The sequence below is a fragment of the Lactuca virosa genome, chromosome 1, assembly GCF_052849685.1.
Source record: "Lactuca virosa cultivar CGN04683 chromosome 1, Lactuca_virosa_CGN04683_v6, whole genome shotgun sequence".
Classification (NCBI taxonomy): domain Eukaryota; kingdom Viridiplantae; phylum Streptophyta; class Magnoliopsida; order Asterales; family Asteraceae; genus Lactuca; species Lactuca virosa.
Window position 1 is genome coordinate 37,877,291 of NC_136426.1, and position 13,916 is coordinate 37,891,206.

General features: G+C 36.9%; 1 pseudogene across 1 annotated transcript; it reads left to right on the forward strand.

Annotated features, from left to right (window-relative positions):
• Positions 1-7,890: 7,890 nt before the first annotated feature.
• On the forward strand, positions 7,891-11,328 carry LOC145113029 (G-type lectin S-receptor-like serine/threonine-protein kinase At1g67520; annotated as a pseudogene). The gene is made up of 7 exons (XR_013710713.1): positions 7,891-9,098; positions 9,544-9,645; positions 9,722-9,942; positions 10,016-10,226; positions 10,325-10,562; positions 10,649-10,805; positions 10,918-11,328. The product of XR_013710713.1 is annotated as a G-type lectin S-receptor-like serine/threonine-protein kinase At1g67520 (transcript).
• Positions 11,329-13,916: the final 2,588 nt, after the last annotated feature.

A 13,916-nucleotide genomic window follows, 5' to 3' on the forward strand; every position in this document is an offset into this window, starting at 1 on the left:
CATTATGCATCATGTCCCATACGCTTCGGGTATAGGATCGATTGCAAATGCTATAATATTTGACCATTCTAAAATTTTCCAAATGCCTAGGGCATTCAGAGGAAAAAAGGACTAGAACTGGATTTGACTAAAATAATTAAACAACTATCAAAGGACGATCTGAGGTTCGCCAAGGATTTGTTGCTTGTGAGTAGTTGGAAGTATAGTATTGGATGGACCATATCGACATTATTATGAATAGATAAGATTCTATTAAGAATGAGTTGTCATATGGCAAATATGGAAATGTTTCCATATTGGGAGTTGGAAATTAAGAATTTATGTCTAGATTAGAAAATTTTATGCAAAAAGGATGTTCAAAGGAATGTACTTTGAGTGAGAGACATCACATCTATAGAATTGTTTTGTAACAATTTCTGATAGAGAACTTTGTAATTTCATTGGCCAAGTCTTGGTGACTTTTGTGTTATGACTTTACGAAAGGATCGTTGCATAAAATGTTAGAATCTAACATATTCTAATAGTGGCAAGAACCTTGTATTCTTACACTAACGATGAGGATTAGGAATTGTGAAGTGAGCATCATTGGAAAGGTTTTCAGTTGATCTATTTCACAAAGCATGGACCATAAGAAACATAGTGTGCATGCTCGGAGCATGGGACAACTATTGTTGTAATTCAAGAAATAAGTTGATTATCTGAAACATTAAACAAATGAATAATGAGTAATCAATATGGCGTTTAAATAAAAGTGTTTTATTTACACTCAAAAGTTTTGGGGCCATAAAGGATTAAGTATTATTATTGTGTTTCAGTTTGCATGTTTTGACTTCCAGAATAACTGGGTTATTCGAACCTCCACAGTCGGTCATACGTTGGAAGTAGGTATGAAGGAAGATTGTCATGAATCTGTCTGTAGATTGTCTAAAGTGTTTAGACATAGCACAAGTTTGCTACAGAGTTCATGAGTACTTTGATAAGATTAGAGTATTGGATTAAACCCATGCTCACGTGAATCACTTCATGGATTTTATCGCAAGTGATTGTGAGTCGATAATATTGTATATTCTTCAAACCGAGACGTGTGAGTTGTTATTTGTTGGCCGGTTACACATTGATAATAAGTAAACGCACCAGTAACTTGGTGTTATAAAACTTATTGTTGTGTGTGATTCGATCAGTAAATGTAAGCGAGCATTTGAGTCGAAGTTTATCCATTCCTTTTACCCAAAGAGGGATAAAAGCGATATCTGTAGGCCCCTCGATGATTTACTGATGACACCCTAAGCGCTTGGCCAAGCCGGGACTAAGTTCATGTGTTCAATTGTAGTCTGTTGTCAGTCGTCATAAATCGGAAGTCGGGAAACAGTATAGAGAGAATGATTAAAATTCATGTCTTGTGTCTATACGATATTTTGAGAATGGAGGAATATATAATCCCTTATCTAAAGGACACGCGTATCTGATAAGATCATAGTTGACAGCGGCTTTTGAAAGCTACGATTGCTGATCAGGTTCTGAAGTTATGCAAAATAGTTATTAGACTTATCCAAGTGGGAGACTGTTGGATTAGTGTCTAAGTCCATAACTATTTTGGTATGTACTTGACCCGATTGTGAGCATGGTCCTTTTGGGTTGCCTTCACACGGGTGACTAGACAGGATGACAGTTGAGGAGAGAGGTTGATTGGGGTATAAATATGATTTATTTATTATATTATAAGAATAATATAATAATGTGGAATCATATTATTAATTAGTATTTAATCAGAAATTAATTTAGAATTAATTTTGGGATTAAAGGAACTGATTAAAAGTACAGGGGCTGTTTTGTAATTATTCAATAGTTGAGGCTTTGGGCCATTGGATCACCTTTATTAAGTCTTGGCCGAAAATCCTAGAAGGATCTAGGAGTTTTCGTCTAAGGGCTTAAGGAAAGGAGTCCATGGATTTGTTTGGGCCCTAAGCTAAGGGATTAGGGTTTCCACCTTGAAACCCTAGCTAGCCTCCAGTATAAATAGCACCCTAAGGCACTAGAATTCGTCCAAGCCTTGGGAAACCCTAAAAGGGACGAATTCTAGAGCAAGATACCCTTCTCTCCTCTCTCCCATATTCATCCTTTCACCTAGTGTGTTTGTGAGCCATTAGAGGTACTACACTTGTGGTACGTGCTTTCAAGAGCTAAGGAAATTCAAGGATTTAGTTGTTATTACTATATAGCAACAAAGGTATGTAATCTAATCCTTTTGTTTGTGTATTTTGAAATCATTAGATGCATATTAGGGTTTTATTTTGTGTTCATAAGTTGTATGTCTAATAGTGAAAACATAGATCCAAACTAGGGTTTCATGCACACATAGGATTGTTTGTATAAAACCTAACAATTTGAAGTTGTTGGTTGCTTTTTTATGTTATTGAATCTGTTCTAATAACAAAGTTCATAACAAATTGGTATCAGAGCATTCACGTTCATGGTTGGGATTATGGTTGGAGATAAAGAAGGAAGGAATGATACTGGAGGAACTCTCCTCAAGAGGGTTGAATTGCTAGAAACAGAAATAGGGCAGTTGTATGATCGAATGCAGAATCAAGGGCATCAGGTCCAACATCAAGCTAACTACATAGCCTCTCTTTAGCTAAAGATGGACAAGAAGTTCAAAGAGGTTTTTAGGGCCATAGCCAAGAGCCCCCTGAAGAAGCAAATGGAAAGAAATCAGTGGGAGAAGAGCACAACAGTGACCCTAATTTTTCGCTGGTGGAGACAACAAAAGGGACAAACCCTATCGGTATAGGATCCAGTGGAGGTTCAAGAAATGGAACATGAGGTGGTTTCGACGGCGACCATACTACCGGAGGTGAATACAGAGGAGGGACCAACTGGAGATTTCACAAACATGAGGTGCTCTCATTTGATGGCATAAACCCAGATGAATGGATTCTTAAGCTGGAAAAGTCATTCATCTGTTATAACGATGAAGAAATAATGGAAGCGGCGGCGGAGGCTTTAGAGGGCGACGCTCTACTGTGGTATGAATGGGAAACCTAACATAGGAGGCGACCCATATCTATGTGTAAGATGAAAGTAACAATGCACTCATAACATGTAATTTATATTAAATACTTCATATCTATGTGTAAGATGAAAGTAACAATGCACTCACTTGTTAAGGTGGTGATTCCAAATTTGGGCAGAGCTTCGCTTATAACGATTCTATTTTCCTTCGACGAAACCTAACATTATTATCGCTAAGTTTTAGTCTAATATTTATTGCGACTAATTATTAGTCTAGATTCATCATTAAATCAAAGTCTACTTTCATGATCTATCAAGTAAGGAACAACCAGGTAGGATCATATCGGAGGTAGGGTCCGTTTGGTATACGAAGTATACTGTTTGGAAATCCCACTTTAAACACCTCACTAAATCACAGCCTAGACATCATTCCCGTAAGTAGATCAATCAGTATAACGACTTTGAATCACTGATAAATCTTATTTATAGGTTCATAATAACGATATTATATTTATATATAAGCTATATTTAAAGTATGGTAGGCGTATCTCACTTACAGCGGGTTTTATTAAAAACTAGGCTTCGCTGGAGCAGCGTTTCCGAGCCGAAAAGCTCTTCTTCTCGGAGCCGTCGAGCGCTCCGGGGCTTTCTTCTAGCGCTAGGGGAGTTTCCTAGGCTTTACGGGGGTTTAGGGAGTCTAGAGAGAAGTTAGAGAGAGAAAGAAAGGCTTATGGTGTGAAGAAAATATGAAGAGTTCAACTCTTATTTATAGGGGTTTTCTCGTAGAGTAGGCCATAAGTTTCTTCCGTATCTTCCATGTACGAGCTCCGTTTTCTACATTCTTTATATCCACGCGTTGGTATTTACGAGTACTACAACTTTCATTTAGACCTCGTCGGCTAATTCTCATTCTATCTCCGATTTGCAAAATTGTATCGAATTTAACGCGCTCGAAGAGTAGGGACTAAGTTTCGTCCATATCTTTCGCATACGAGCTCTATTATCGACGTTCTTTATATCCACGCGTTGGTATTTACGAGTACTACAACTTTCATTTAGATTCCGTCGGCTAATTCTCACTCTATCTCAGATTTACAAAACTGTATCGAATTCGTCGCGCTCGAAGAGTAAGGACTAAGTTTCATCCATATCTTTCGCATACAAGCTCCGTTTTCGACTGTCTTTTTATCGTTGAGCTCCTATTAATGAGATATTCAGTTCCCGTTTAGACTATTTTGGTTAAAAATCGACCGATCTAAAATTCGAATTTCGGGTTGTGCACTGTTATACTAAATATTAGAAAAATCATAACTTCCTCATACGAAGTCAGATTTGGACGTTATTTTTATGCACACTCTTGGGTTAACATATACTATGACTTTCTTTTAGATTGCTAAGGCTAGAAATCATTTTATCTTAAATTCACTTTTTACGATTCCCAGTGTCGTGTCGATTTTGCCGTAAACCTTCGACAGGTCATAAATTCTTCGTTGTAACTCGGATTTAGGCGTTATTTATATGTACGGAACCCTTGTGACATATACTATAACTTGGTTAAGATTAATCCTTCTAAATAATCTTCCATCAAAAAGTCATTTTTGATGCTCATTGTCTTTAAATTGACTAGCCCGAATCTGCGGGCGTTACAACATCATCGGTTGGTTGGAGGCTGGGTATTTTGGGACAGATCTGTTGGTACGATTTGCAAATTCACCACAAGACTCGACATTTAATCCACTTAGTACTGTAATGCCTTCATTGGAATCTCTTGATAAAATTATCGAGTCTGCAAAGAAGTGGGATGCATTCTGTAAACGGTTCTTAATAGAACCAACTGCACCAGATTTTTACTTCTCTCAAAAAAGAGATTACTTGAAAGTGAAAATCCAACCATCCTTTGTGAGGGAAGGCAGAGCAATGAAATGGGATTATAAGGAAAAAGTGCTAGTAAATGCCCTCGGAGCAAAAAATCAGAAATGTATGCCTAATTCTTACTTTCCTTGGTCTGTTTGTGATGTTGCTACTGTTATAATTAGAGAATTGATCAGCGGATGTGTCTTTCAAATGGTTCAGTCTCATGTCAATAATGTCAAGTCTGGATTAAAAAACATTATCAGGGTCTTCATAGCAACAACTTATGATAACCATAAAAACATTGTACACTTGACGTTTGAAATGGTTGAGAAGATAGTGCAAGATTATTTATGGTTGTATATAGAAGAATTAGCTAAAATAGATATGGGATCAGTTGCATACGAAATTCTCATTACGCTTCTAGTAACAATTGATGTCAGTAGTAGGGCATTAACCAAAAACATATTCATCACGCTTCTAGTAACACCATTTACCCCTTATTTTGGATATGTTGAAGCAGATAGAAAGACTCAATGGCACGAATCTATTGCTATAAAACAAGTATCAAATCTCATTATGGAAGAAGGTGTGGATCGTGTTCTTGCTTGTGATTTTCATTATGGGCAGTCAATGGGTTATTTTGATATTTCAGTTGACCATGTTTACTGTCAGCATGCTATTCTTGATTATCTTGCCAGCAAGTCAATTTGCTCAAATGATTTGGTAATGTTGTCGCCTGATGTCGGTGGAGTTGCTAGGGCGAGTGCTTTTGCCAAAAAGTTGTCTGATGCACCTTTGGCAATTAATTAAAAAGAGGGTTGTAGATGCAATGTGGCTGAGGTGATGCACTTAAATAGCAATGGGAAAGGAAAAGTTTTTATATTGGGTGACATGATTGACAATGTTGGAACTATTTCTAAGGGTGCAACTACTAAAATTTGGCCAGGGAAAGAGAGTACTAACTCTTTAGCTATGGAAAAACAAAGTATGAGGACGAATGTGGAGTTCCTAGAGAAGTTTGGAGTTGAGGGGTGGTATTTTCAAGCGGTGATCGTACGAAGAGGAAAGAATCAAGATGAAGATGAAGAGCTAAAGAATTTGCATATTGGCAATGTTGCGACTACTGATGTGGCATGCAAGGCTGATGAGGAAGCTGTTAAGATGATCATGGGTGCAATGGAACAAGTGAGTGGAATGTATGTGGTGATTGTTGTGGTGGTTGCAGATCATGGTAAGGCTAAGGGCAAGAAAAAGAAGCCACCTGAGAGAATTTGAGTGTTATGCATTATTTTATCCACCTTGAGGACAAGGTGGTTCTTTTGGGGTGGGGTATTGTTATACCTCTGATATTAGGAAAATAAGTTAGTTAGGGGTAATATGGGAAATCATCAAATTAAAGAGTATCTTATTAGTTCAGGGACAATTTAGGTATTTTATATTATTTAGTTTGTTAGGTCAGATAGTATAAAAGGGTAGTGAGAGTAGGGAGTGAGGAATCAATCTTTTTGTGAAATCTGGAATTTATTTCTTGGGAGAGTAGTTATCTCGAATCAGCTAACCTATCATTTGTTCTTATAATCATTTGCGTATATTTGAGGTTATCAATCAATATTTGAAGCTGTTGGTTGTTTTCTTATGTTATTGAATCTGTTCTTATAACCCAGTTCATAACAAAATATATAAGATGATTAAGGTACGCACCTCTGAATCTCGTTCCTTCGGTCTTTTATGCCTTTTTTCTTGGGAAATGGAGAACCTCCTACCGAGCAAGTTTTGGTCAGACAATATTATATGCTCGAGAGGCCGAAGGTACATATATGTGTGCGCAGGCAATGTCATGGGTCATTTCTCATAGGTTTAAGAGTTTTTATTGATAGAACACTGTTCATTTACTAACACTAATAATATTTCACAACCTTTGCACTTCTCAAGAATGGTTCCGTTCTAAGAAATAATTTAATCCTTTAGCTAAAGGTTCGGCTTCAACTATTTGATCCGATCATTCGGCCATTTGGCATGCATCGAAGGGTTCACAATCGGTCTACTTTGGTGAAAGTGTATGTGCTACGAGCCATATACCTTATCATGTAACAGCATGGATCCAAAAATCACTACTAAAAATAGAGGTAGAATTAACAGACAATTACGTCGCTAATCCGTCGCTGAAAGTTACCGACGACAGGTTAAAGGATTGGCCATCGAAAAACCCTTGTCGCTAATTGTTAACGACAGATTTAGCAACGACACCTATTGTTCATGCAACCTCTAGATTTCGTCATTAAATCTTCGATTACTACCATCTGTATCCGTTGTTGATTAGCTCAGGGAACCCTTTAATCCGTCACTGATGACTTATATAAATAGTTTTGCCGACCAGAATTTACAAAATGAAATTCCAATTTTTATACTAAGCTAAATTAAAATTCAACTAGTAAATTAAATATTAATTCAACTATCAAAATAAAGATTCATATTTGATTTCAAAGAACTGAAACATCACAAAAATCAAATGTCAAAGTCTAAATCGATTTTAAAGTACCAAAACCAAATCAGAAAAATCAAGTGGCAAAAAGTCTAATTAGTAGGGTAGGTTACTTCCTTAGGTGAGTTTTAGGATGTCGTTTGGCAATTTTTTATTTTTGGGCCTCAATTTCTTCCCTAAACTCATATTTTATCTCCTCGTGAATACGTTGACTAGGACATTAAAGGGCTCTCTATTTCAGTTGACTAAGTGTAACGTAAAACAGGAGTTGTTGAAGGCCAAGTCAAAAAAAAAAAAAAAAAAAAAAAAGTATCAATAAAACCTAATAAAGGCTCTTATTGCATCAAGACATTAAAGGGCTGTCTATTTCTGTTGACTAAGTGTAACGTAAAACAGGAGTTGTTGAAGGCCAAGTCAAAAAAAAAAAAAAAAAGTGTCATAAGAGTATTGTTTATAAAAATCACATTAATGCAAGAGCTTGTGTTCAAGTCATTCCATTTGTTCCTTGAAAAAAATGGCAGACAAAAGCATCTTCCTGATCATCCTCACTTTATGTTGCTCTTTTTTTCAGCAATCCTTGTCACTCAGAAACAGATACCTTACTGCAAGGTGAAGAGCTGAAGAACTGGGACTATTTGATTTCGTCAAATAAGGTCTTTACTTTGAAGTTCTTTGGGTTTGGAAGTACCATAAGCCCTTATTTAGGAATATTCTACAGCCCCCATGGTTCTGGAAAAAGGAAAATCCTTAGATTAGAGATATACAACCACCGCTTAGGAATGATTGATTATGCTAGAGATGGGTCCGGAAATTTGCAGAAAGAAGATAAGGCAGTTTGGGTAGCAAACAGAAACAATCCGAGCAAAGATGTATACGGAAAGCTCACGATAGATATCCACGGAAAGCTGAGCATTTTATCAGGTGGAGGCACTGTGGTTGATCTCTTCAGTCCTACTCCAGTAGTAACACGCAAGGCAAGTGCCACCCTGTTGGATACTGGAAACTTGGTACTTCAGGAACTGCATCTAGATGGGTCAGTTAAGCGGGTTTTATGGCAAAGCTTTGATTACCCAACAGACACCCTTCTTCCTGGGATGAAACTGGGGATTAATCTCAAGACCGGGCATCGATGGTCACTCACTTCTTGGAGGAACGAAGCTCTACCAGCGGATGGGTCTTTCACATTAAAAGCAGACCCAAATGGCACAGGTCAAATGGTCATCCTGAGGCGAGGGAACATCCACTGGAGGAGTGGATCATGGCTGATCAATGCTGGATTCGAGAACACAGATCTACAGAATTCGGGTCCTGATGTTCGCCTTTACTATATTTCTAATGAGACCGAGCAATCCTTCACATATTTAACTAGAACGTATGATTCAACCCCAGCTCTGATGATGGGTTTAAACGGCCAGCTTATGGGTTCAACTCTGCAGTTAGATGTCCAATGCCGCTCAATCAAGGACAATGGTTCTGGTTGTGCTGAATATGAGTTTGAAGAGTTGGACTGCAGGAAAGACTGGGTTTTATAAGAGTTCTTACAGCATGTATGGGGATGAGTATGAATATGATGAAAGCTATAACTTGACTTCATATGATTGCCAAAGACTATGCTGGACCAATTGTTCTTGCATGGCCTATACTTATGCAACCACAAACAGGGCCACCTGCAAGACATATGGCCAAAGGACAGGGGAAGCTAAAAATCAGTCATATAGAGAATATTACGCCATCACGTGTTATCATGAAGGTTAGTAAGTTTCAACTTAACACTTGTGAATAAAAAAATGAGCCATGCATAAGTTGTAGCAACTGATTTCACCCTAAATGCTGAAAACTTTCATACGTGTGTTAGTGTTATGTTGCAAGTTATTGCTATCTTTACGATAAGAAAATTGTACACTTGATTTGATAATTAAACCAGCTGGAATCTCTTATCTTGAGCTAACCTTCTATGCAATATCTCTTTTGCTTTCCAATAAATTTATTTTCTTGAAAAGTTTTTGTTGGGGTCGGGCAAAAATCATCCTGTCCAACATAAACATCCAGAAGAACCAGGACAAAACAAAATGTAACGCGATTATTTGTTCTAAATAAAAAAATTTATTATCGCATTTGTTGCAAATGATATTGACAATATAATAACAACAAAAATGTGCCGACATAAAAAGAGAACAAATTTTCTTCATTTGCAGAAAAGGAGAAGAAGTGGGTCCGGATTTGGTCGATCATCGCGATTGCATCTTTAGTTTCATTCCTATCATGCTACTTCTTATACAAGAAGCTAAATATTAACGGTAATTACGTCAAGTTTTTTTACTTTGCACACAATCTATCGATCTATCTAATACTCTTTCTTTGTTAACAAATTAGGGAAAGCTGTTAAATATGTCATGTTGGTTGTTTTTTTGGAAGTGAAGAAAATCCTAAAGCTGTTGCTGCATCGTCTGAGGCACTTCTACAATTACATACGAGCAGATAACAAGGTGAATGCTGAGCTGCATTACTTCACATTTCAAAGCATCTCATCTGCCACAAACAATTTCTCAAGCGCAAATAAGTTAGGGGAGGGGGGTTTTGGAGCAGTTTATAAGGTAAACTTTCAAACACACTCTATTTAACTAAGAAGATTCAAGATAAAAGCTGATCAGGTGATGGATCTTACAGGGAAAATTAGTTGATGGGCAAGAGGTTGCTGTAAAACGGCTTTCAAGAAGCTCTGAACAAGGAGTCAAGGAGTTTAAGAATGAAACCGAACTCATAGCCAAACTTCAACACACTAATCTTGTCAGGCTTATAGGGTGTTGCATTGAGAAGAAAGAGAAAATCCTTGTATATGAGTACATGCCTAATAAAAGCTTGGATTCCTTTCTATTTGGTAAGATGATCTAAAACATGCTTTGTTAACAGACCTAATAAAGATTTGCTTCATTTTCTATATGAGTTTGGCTATTTTTCTCATTTAAATGCTAACAGATCCTAGGAAGAAAGGACTACTGGATTGGAATACCCGGTTTGTAATCATTGACGGCATTGCTCAGGGACTCCTATATCTCCATAGGTTTTCAAGGCTGAGGGTTATCCATAGAGATCTGAAAGCTAGTAATATCTTGCTAGATGACTACCTGAAGCCAAAAATTTCAGATTTTGGTATGGCTAAGTTATTTGGGATCGATGAGTCTGAAGCAAATACAAGTCGAGTCGTTGGAACTCGGTGAGTCCATAACCCGTCTTTTGTGAATATGAGTCCCTAGCTAACATAAACTCCCAAACAATAACTCTTGGTTTGAAATAAAACAGTGGTTATATGCCGCCAGAGTATATGTTAGAAGGCTCTGTTTCAACAAAAACAGATGTGTTTGGTTTTGGTGTTTTGTTGCTTGAAATTGTAAGTAGCAAAATGAATCACGGGAGCACCCAACATGATCCGGAACACCCACTCAACCTTCTTGGACACGTAAGTTAACCTATACAAGACAGATTTTCTTCATGCGAGACAAGTTATTTCATTGCTTAATATATAAGAAAATCATCAACTCAATGTGGCACAAATGTTTAAACTGATTCAGGCATGGGAACTATGGAATGAAGCAGGAAGAGGTTTGGAGTTGATGGATCCGGTATTAGAAGATTCATGCACTCCCAAGGAAGTAATGACATGCATTCATGTGGGTCTCCTCTGTGTTCAAGATCATGCCATCGACAGACCTACCATGTCAGAAGTTATTTCTATGCTCACAAATGAAAATATGCATCTACCTGAGCCAAAACGACCAGCTTTCTTCATTGAGAGGCATGACCCAGATTTGGCAAAAGATAATAATTTGGAAAATGGCTCCGTGAATGGACAATCGATTTCAATTTTAGTGGCGAGATAGGAGGAGAAAAGCATGTGTAATATCGTTATATAATGTGCCACACGCTGCACAAAGAAGTCTATAATTCACAATGTTAATGATATATAAATTTTAAGTGTTCAAGATGCTGATCAGAAACCTAGTTTGCACGGCGATATGCAGTTTGCTAATGCAACCCTTTTTTTTATAAGTTTTTCATGTTCTATTAGCATAGTTGTTAGGAAGTAAATAGGATAACTAACAAAATCAAAAGCACACAAGACACAATATTTATGTGGTTCGGTAACCTATGTCCACGGGCATGTGGTTCGGTCAAGGTGACCTACGTCCACGGGCAGGAAGGGGTATTCTTTATTTCAAAGCTCTCAAACAGAGGTTACAAGTATAATTTTCACAGAGATTCGCATAACACTGTAGAATTCAAAATACAAAATGACTTAGCATGCATCCTTATTTATACTTGAGGGATTAGACCTAAAACCCTTATGGGTCAAGCCCATAGGCCCATGAATGGTGACAACCAATCATATTCCGCCATACAGCATCTTCTAGTACATTTTTCTATATCATACAACCCATGATAATCGAAAACAAGACTGATCCATACAGATCGAAGCTCGCATATATTCTATTTCTTCTTTCCCCCATTGTCTTCTCCACTACAAAACTTAGGTTAGATAGATTATGTAAAGAAATGAGGGAGAGAGCATAGGGGTACTGGTAATGAGGGGTGGGGCGGGGTATTTTTTCATTTGGTTTTTTGTAAGATTTAATTGTCATTAATAGAATTCCTAATTTAATCATTTTATTTTTGGTGAGATTTAATTGTCATTAATAGAGTTCCTAATTTAAAACATAATATACGTCTTATAAAATTTGTGGACAAAAATAAAGGGGTTTACAAAGATGATGTCAGGAAATAATCCAATGGTGGAAAATATATGATTGAAATGCAATCAATGACCATGATTTCTTCAGTTTAGAATTAAGGGTTCTCTTTTAATAATATTTAGAGATGTGTCAAACTCTGCATGAAAAGAAGTCTGACTAGGTAGTAATAAATTATTTACAATGGTAATGATTTATAAATTTAAGTGTTCAAGATGTTGATCAAAACCTAGTTTGCATGGCATATGTTGTTGCTATTGCAACCTCTTTTTTTATAAGTTTTTTATGTGCTATTAGAGTAGTACTTTCCTTTTATGTAACCTTTAATACTTTCCTAGTGGCGGATCCAGAACTACGGTGTAGCAGGGACCACTTTGTATAAAAATTAATTAGTACATGAATAATAGTAATTATATATTAATTTTCAAGGTTTTTTCTGATTTTTAGCCAAATTGGGTGCCAAAAATGTTAGAGTGGGGACCAAATATGTAATTTTTTTTCTAAAAAAATATGTTTTTTGCCTATAGTATATGATGGTACACACTTTTAAAGTGGGGGCAATGCACCCACTCAAAGTGGCTGCATCCGCCACTCCTTGTACTTTTTTACATTGTTGCATGATTTATATTTCATGTAAATTCAGAAATTATCATATAATATGGAGTTATTAGATGGTTATTAGAACTCCATTCATTTATAAATGTTCCTATTTATCAAGGCTATATGAGTGAAATTATGAGACTTGTAAGGTTATTATACAAAGTGATGTATAGATTTTATTCCTTCCCTCACATTTCTTTTCCTTATCTCCTTGGGTGATTTTCATAGCCAAGTAACCTTCATGCATTGTTGAATTAATTAAGTGAATATTAAAAGTGTATTATGGTTTTTTCTGCGACAGTTTTCCACCGTGTGTTTGTTCTTATAAGTGATATTAGAGCCTACAATCCCAAAACTCACATACCTTTTGATCGACATTCTTGAACATGGTTCTTTCTTGGTTGATCTTTTTTCCCTGCTCTTGTTGATTTTAGTATATCTTTCCAGGGTTTTCTGCAATAAACTTTTCCTCTCATTCTCTCATTGTATAGCCTACCCTTATGATTGATTTCACCATAGATCATCTCTAAATCCAAAATTGATTTTTCCTATAAACACAGCCAACTGTAACCAACATAGCCATGAACAACAATGACTCGGAGTCAATGAGTCTAAAGCAAATACAAGTTGAGTCGTTGGAACTTGGTGAGTCCATAACTTATCTTTTGTCAATATGAGTCCCTAACCAATAACTCTCGAGTCACTACTAGAAAAATGAGAAATACCTACGAAAAATACCTACGGAAATTTTCCGTAGGTAATTACCGACGGAATAGTGACGGAATACCTACGGAAAAGAATGCCCTAGTTTACTAACGGATTTATGACGGAATAGCTACGGAATAGCGACGGAAGGAATCTCGTAGGAATTCTGTCGATATTTACCTACGGAACCACTCTTACATGCGCCAGTTAAGAATCTCATAGGAATTCCGTAGGTAGTTACCTACGGAATACCTACGGAACCACCCTTACATGCATCCGTTAACTTTACCTACGAAATACCTACGAACAAGAAAATCCGTTAACTTTACCTAACGAAATACCTACGGACAAGAAAAAAGGAAAAAACGATGGGGGTGGGATTCAAACTCAGGTCTCATGTGTATTGTGCCAAAGACGTTCGGTGCCCGAAATATCAAAAATAAAGAAAATTCGTCGCTATTCCGTTAGTAATTTCCGACGGATTACCTACGGATTTTCTTTATTTTCGACATTTTTGG